The sequence below is a fragment of the Urocitellus parryii genome, chromosome 3 (assembly GCF_045843805.1).
Source record: "Urocitellus parryii isolate mUroPar1 chromosome 3, mUroPar1.hap1, whole genome shotgun sequence".
Lineage (NCBI taxonomy): Eukaryota > Metazoa > Chordata > Mammalia > Rodentia > Sciuridae > Urocitellus > Urocitellus parryii.
In genome coordinates this window covers 4,419,576-4,425,575 of record NC_135533.1, presented here as the reverse complement: position 1 = coordinate 4,425,575, position 6,000 = coordinate 4,419,576, and positions in this window count along the sequence as shown.

Below are 6,000 nucleotides of genomic sequence, written 5' to 3'. Positions count from 1 at the left end.
TTGTGAAGGTGTCATCTTGGTGGGCTCTCCATGCCATCGTGTGTGGCTTCAGAGGGACAGTCATGGACAGTGAGCTGCATGGGCACCTGGCAGAGGCTGGGAGACAGCCCCGAGCCCAGGGGACCCAGGGGCTGGATTTGGAGCCCTGAAGGAGCAACACCTTGGTTTTGGTCCAGTGTCACCAAGACAGGACTTCCGCCTCAGAGAAGGGCAGGAGGGGCTGGTGCTGCAGGAAGCCACCAGCCCACAGCAATGGCCAGGAAGGCCTGCCACGGGCACCGGAGGGACCCTTGCTGCAGTGGGGGGAGGGCTGAGGCCGTGACAGGGTACGAGGTGGCGACTGCCTGTGTGGAGATGGCAGGAGTGCTGACAAGCAGGCGTCTGTGACACAGGTGTGTATGGCAACTTCAGACACACGATGATGGCTTGTGTGGATGGCTGTGACCATGGCGTGACCACTGCTTCACGAGGACTGCACGTGTGACGTGAGGTGTGCTCACTGCATGTGACATGGTGCGGTCATAGCGGTCCGTGGGGTGACTGCAGGGGGGACAGGTCCAAGGGTGCCGGTCAGCAGGTCAGCCCTGCCCTGCAGCTGGCCATCTACCTCAGCCACTTCCCAGCTGGAACCCAGGCCTGGGTGTGGAGGCCTCCTGTGCTCGGGGTCAGGCGTGGGCGCTGTGAGCTGCTGCCCACTCCCACAGCCCACTCCCAGTGCAGGCTGGACACCGAGAGGGCAGCACCAAGGAGCCTGCGCACGATCCCCTCTGGTGGAGGGGGGTGGCGGACGCGGCGGGCACTTTCCAGTGGAGAGAATGCCCAGGAGGATCAGTGCAGTCTGGGTCCCCTACACGGGGACCGTGGGAGACCTGGTGGGCAGAGAGGCAGCATGGAGAGAGTCAGCCTCCACTACCCTGGAGGTGGAGGAGGGCTCTGAGGACAAGGGTGGCCTTAAGGCTGGGAAGGCAGGAAGTGAGTGTCCCTGCGGGCCCACCGTGGGATCCTTTCCATTTCTTTTTTTTTTGGGGGGGGAGGGGGCACTGGGGATTGAACCAAGGGATGCTTTACCAGGAGCTACATCCTAGCCCTTTTTGTTTTTTTATTTATTATTTTTTAGTGTGATTTTTAGATGTCGATGGACCTTTATTTTACTCACTTATTTATATGCTGAGAATTGAACCCAGTGCCCCACACATGCCAGGCAAGCACTTTTACCACTGAGCCACAGTCTCAGCCTCCTTTTTATTTTCTTTTAAGTAACTCGCTAAACTGCTGAGGCTGGTCTCTAACTTGTGATCCTCCTGTCTCAGCCTCCTGATATTGGGATTATGGGTGTACACCAATATGCTTAGTTCATTTTTAATATTTTTTTTGTAATTGAGATTGAACCCAGGGGCACTTCTCTCTCTCTCTCTCCCCTCAGGATCTCACTAAATTGCTTAGGGCCTTGCTAGTGGCCGAGGTTGGCCTGAAACTTGAGATCCTCGCACCTCAGCCTCCCCAGTCACTGGGATTACAGATGTGTGCCACAACGCTCACCTCATTTTCATCCTTTGATGATGCAAATCTCAAATCTCACAAGGCAATAGAACTGCTTAAGTCAATTTTATTGATATGATCCACAATCTGCAATCCACTTTTAAGGTCTATAATTCTGTTTTCAGTACATTCACCAGGATGGCAATGACCACCACCATCTGAGCATTTCCGTCGGCCCACAGAGACATGCAGCAGTCCTGAGCAGTCACTCCCTCCCATCCCCAGGCCCTGGTGGCCACACAGCACTCTCCTCTCTGTGGACTTGCCCTTCTGGTGATGTCCACAGATGCATCCGTACCGTGTGTCCTTTCGTTTCTGGCTTCAAGGCTCATCCGTGCTGTGGCGGATGTATTCTGTGAAAGGGGATCTTGCCATGGTGCCCAGGCTGGCCTCGACCCCCCAGCCTCCGGCAGTCCTCCTGCCTCAGCCTCGGCAGCTCTGCCACAGTGCTGCATTCTCACGTTTTCCCGGGGTGTGGATGGACCACTCTGTGCTGATGGGCCAGCAGGGGACAGGCACTTACATTTTCCTGGCCTGCGGACAATTGTGAATTGTGGCTTTCTGGACACAGATCTTGTCACCCAGGAGTGGAGCAGAGGGCCAAGGTGACAGACATGAGCATCAGCTGTATCTTTCCATCACTTTAATGGCCACCTCGAGGTGCGGGCCACAAGTGGCGGCAGCACTTCAGCTTCAGCCAGCAGCAGGCATGGGAGGCAGGGGACGTCCCAGGGTGGCCAGGGTGCAGACCCTGGCCTGGCCACTGGGTGGCGCCAACGCCCCGTCCTGGCAAGCAGGTGAGCCCATCTCCCAGTCAAAGGCAGGCTCCCCCGGGGGTGGGCGAAGACCTGGGCCCATCAACAAGAATCTGAACGCTATAGATGGGAACTTGAGGTTCTCTTGACCAGCTGCGTCCTGGGCCTTATTCTGGGTGCCTGGCACTCAGTGGGCACCCACAACACCACACAGTGATGTTTATTCTGGGAGGAAGGTGGAGAAAATGACGAGGGAGACACACCAGTCTGTCAGACTGCACTTGGTGCCACAGGAGAGGCGTGAACAAGGAAAGGGAGGTGTGGGGGCACGCAGAGGGTCTGAGAGGGCGCTGGGTGCCGGGCGTGCACTCTGGGATGTCAGAGACCTGGGCAGCCACGGCTGGAGTGTCAAGCTCAAGGCCACCCTCACAAACCCAGGGAGGCCCATTTCAAAATAACAATGAAAAAGGCTGGGGATGCAGCTCAGTGGTCAAGCCCCCCAGTCCAGTGCCCAGCGTGGGGGAGGGTGGGGCAAGGAGGTGCTGGGCGGAAGTGTCAGCTCCATCAGCCCAGCGGGGAGGGCGCCAAGCCCCAAGGCAGGAGCTGTTGCCTGTGGGCCCAGCACAAAGGTGGGGACAGGGAGGAGGGAGAGTGACTGTGAAGGTGTGACACAGCGTCTGGGGACTGAGTGACAAAGGCAGAGATGTCCAGTGGCACTGGCCCAGGGGTGCTGGTCAGCAGCACGGGGTGTGGCCTGGGCCAGGCCCTCCAGTGAGACTCTGCCGCCTGCCTCCCAGGAGCCTGGGCATCAGGAACCCTGCAGGAGACATGCCAAGCCCCTGCCATCCATCCTGGGCTCAGCACGGAAGACAAACGGAGAGTATGTACCTCCACACACCGCCGGGAAGGTTGACCTGGGACGCTGGACGCAGCCTCGGCAACCACAGGGCAGAGCCCCAGGGCCCTCAGTGTGCACTGGTGCCAAGAACTCTTCACTGACGGGCAAGGCCTCAGCTCCAAGGACAGCTGAATGCAGAGGTGAGAGACGGTGGCCACTAGGGGACCCCACGTCCCAAGTCCCAGAACCTAGGACGTGGCTTTATTTGTGGAGAAGGCTCCTGGCTGCTGTAACTGAGGATCAGTGGGCTTTGATTCCCGTGGACAGCTGTCCTCGTGAGACAGGCGGCCACATGGCTGGGGGCAGGACCAGAGCCAGGGGCCCTAGGCTAGGGGAGGCAGCAGGTGCTAGGAGCTGAGGAGGAGGCTCCTGCCCAGAGCTCCCAGAGGGAGTGCGGCCCCCAGAACTAGGAGCGCTGCTGAGAGCGCCATCTGTCCTGACTTGTGATGGCGGCCACAGGAAGCTACCGACAAAAGGCTTCTCTTCCCCCATGACACGCGCCTGTCCTGCTCCCCACTCTATACCCTAAGGATGCTTGCTTCTTTTTCTTTGGCACTGGGGATTGAACCCAGGAGCATTTGCCCTTTTTGTTTAATTTTGAGACAGGGTCTCCTTGAGTTGTCCAGGCTGGCCTTGAACCACTGCCCGAGCTGCTGGAACAACATCCAGCAAGGACGGTCATTTCTTTTCAATACCAGGGTCGAACTCTGGAGCACTCGACCACTGAGCCACATCCCAGCCCTATTTTATATTTTTTCTTTAGAGACAGGGTCTCACTGAGTTGCTTAGCGCCTCGATATTGCTGAGGCTGGCTTTGAATTCTTGATCCTCCTGCCTCCAGAGCTGCTGGGATTAATATTTCGGATGGGCATTGCCTCCTCTCAGTACCCAGGAGCGTGCGGGGAGGAGTCCAACATTAGCTGTCCATCTTGAGCCATGCACAGTAACAAGGAGGTTATCACCCTACATGCACACGTGACTCTGCACCACTGCAGCCAGAGGGAGGAGGAGCTGTGCTCCATTTCCGTACAATGTGTCAAAATGCATCCTCCCGTCAGATACAATGAAAAACCCAGACACCAGGATCCCGGGAACCCCCACCACACATTACTTCACAATCCCGGGCTATGGAAATGGATGGGGCAATGGAGCCCACATGGACCTCGCTGCCCATCTCCATCCAGCCTCCAGGTGACCAGGCAGGCTGTCCAGCAGCAACGAGGCTCAGGAAGAGACCTTTTCTGAGCAGCAGCCCAGCAGTCAGGGCCCCTAGGGTACAGCTGTGTGCCATCCGGGCTCTGTGGTCCATTCAGAACTCGGGCAGAGCAGGCAGGACAAGTCCCCGAGGCCAGGATTGTCACAGTGGTGGACCAGCACTGGCTTCAACCTGACGTCACCACTGTGCAGGCGCCTGACAGGAGAGACACCTGCCTGGCTTTGTGGCCTGGCACTGACTTCTCTCTGCTGTGAACACCAGGGGCACGCTGGGCACATGCCCTGCCACTGAGCCTCAGCTGGCCCAGGACCCTGCCCTGGACGAGGCTCCGGCTTGAGGATGGGCTGTGGCTGGCTTCCCTCCTGTCCAGGCCCGTGAGACTCGCTCCTTCACGGGGCAGCGCGTGCCATGTCCTTCCCCTGGACTTCTTCTGCACTCACAGCATGGCTATCGGCCTGGAGGCCTGGCTGCTGGCCGCCTTTACAGTGCCATCATTCTAGCTTCTGATTCAAAGTGAGAGGCGTGCAGCTCTTCCTTTCCCTGGGACACTCTGAGGCCACTGTTGGGCTGCTACTGGCCTAACTTCAACACAGTTGTGTCTCAGGGCACAGGGAGGCCAAGGTGGACAGCGACGGGGAGATGGTCAGTGGAGCAGTCAGAACACAGGACAGAGTTCACAGTCTTATCTGGATGCAGTTCATGGTGCCCCCAAACAATTCCACTTGTGGCAAAGACCGCTGCTCACAGGTCACCACCACAGACATAAGAACAGAGTTGGAGATGTCCTCAGACTGCTGAGATGCGGCCTCAGGGGATGCACACCTGTGATTCCAGCCACTCAGAAGGGTGAGACAGGAGGTTGGAAAGTTCAAGGCCAGCCTCAGCAATGTAGGGAGGCCTTAAGCAACTTATTAAAACCCTCTCTCAAAATAAAAAGGCCTGGGGAGGGGCTGGGGATGTGGCTCAGCAGTAGAGCCCTTGCCTGGCGTTTGAGAGGCACCTGGTTCCATCCTCAGCACCATATAGTACAATCAAGTCATTATGTCCACCTAGAACTAAAAATATTTTAAAAAGAAGTAACCTTCAACTGGGTGTAGCGGTGCAGGTCTGCAACCCTAGCTACTTGGAGGCGGAGGCAGGAGGATTACAAGTTTGAGGCCGACCCTATCTCAAAATACAATAAAAATGGCCAGGAGTGTGGCTCTGTGGTAGAGCTTGCCTGGCATGTCTAGACCCTAGGTTGGACCACAAAACAAACAACAAACAAAAAACCAACCTTCGGAGGCTTCTGGAATCGGAGATCGTGTGGTCAGTGCATCTTCCCACTGGACCTGTGTGTCCACTGCCTCGGCAGATGGCCATCCAGCACCAGAAGCCCTGAGGCTAGTGGGGCCACCAAGTGCACGACTGAACAGTCTATTGGCCGTCCTGGGAGGTACGCTTGGCGGCAGGAGAAGCTGAAAGAGCGTCCCTTCCTCTTTTTAAGGGACAAGACAGTTCACGTGGAGCACCCCCATGCTGTGCAGAGCTCACTGTGGCCCGCACGCTGGCACTGTGTGGCCAAGAAGCACAGCTGAGCAAGGGTAGACTGC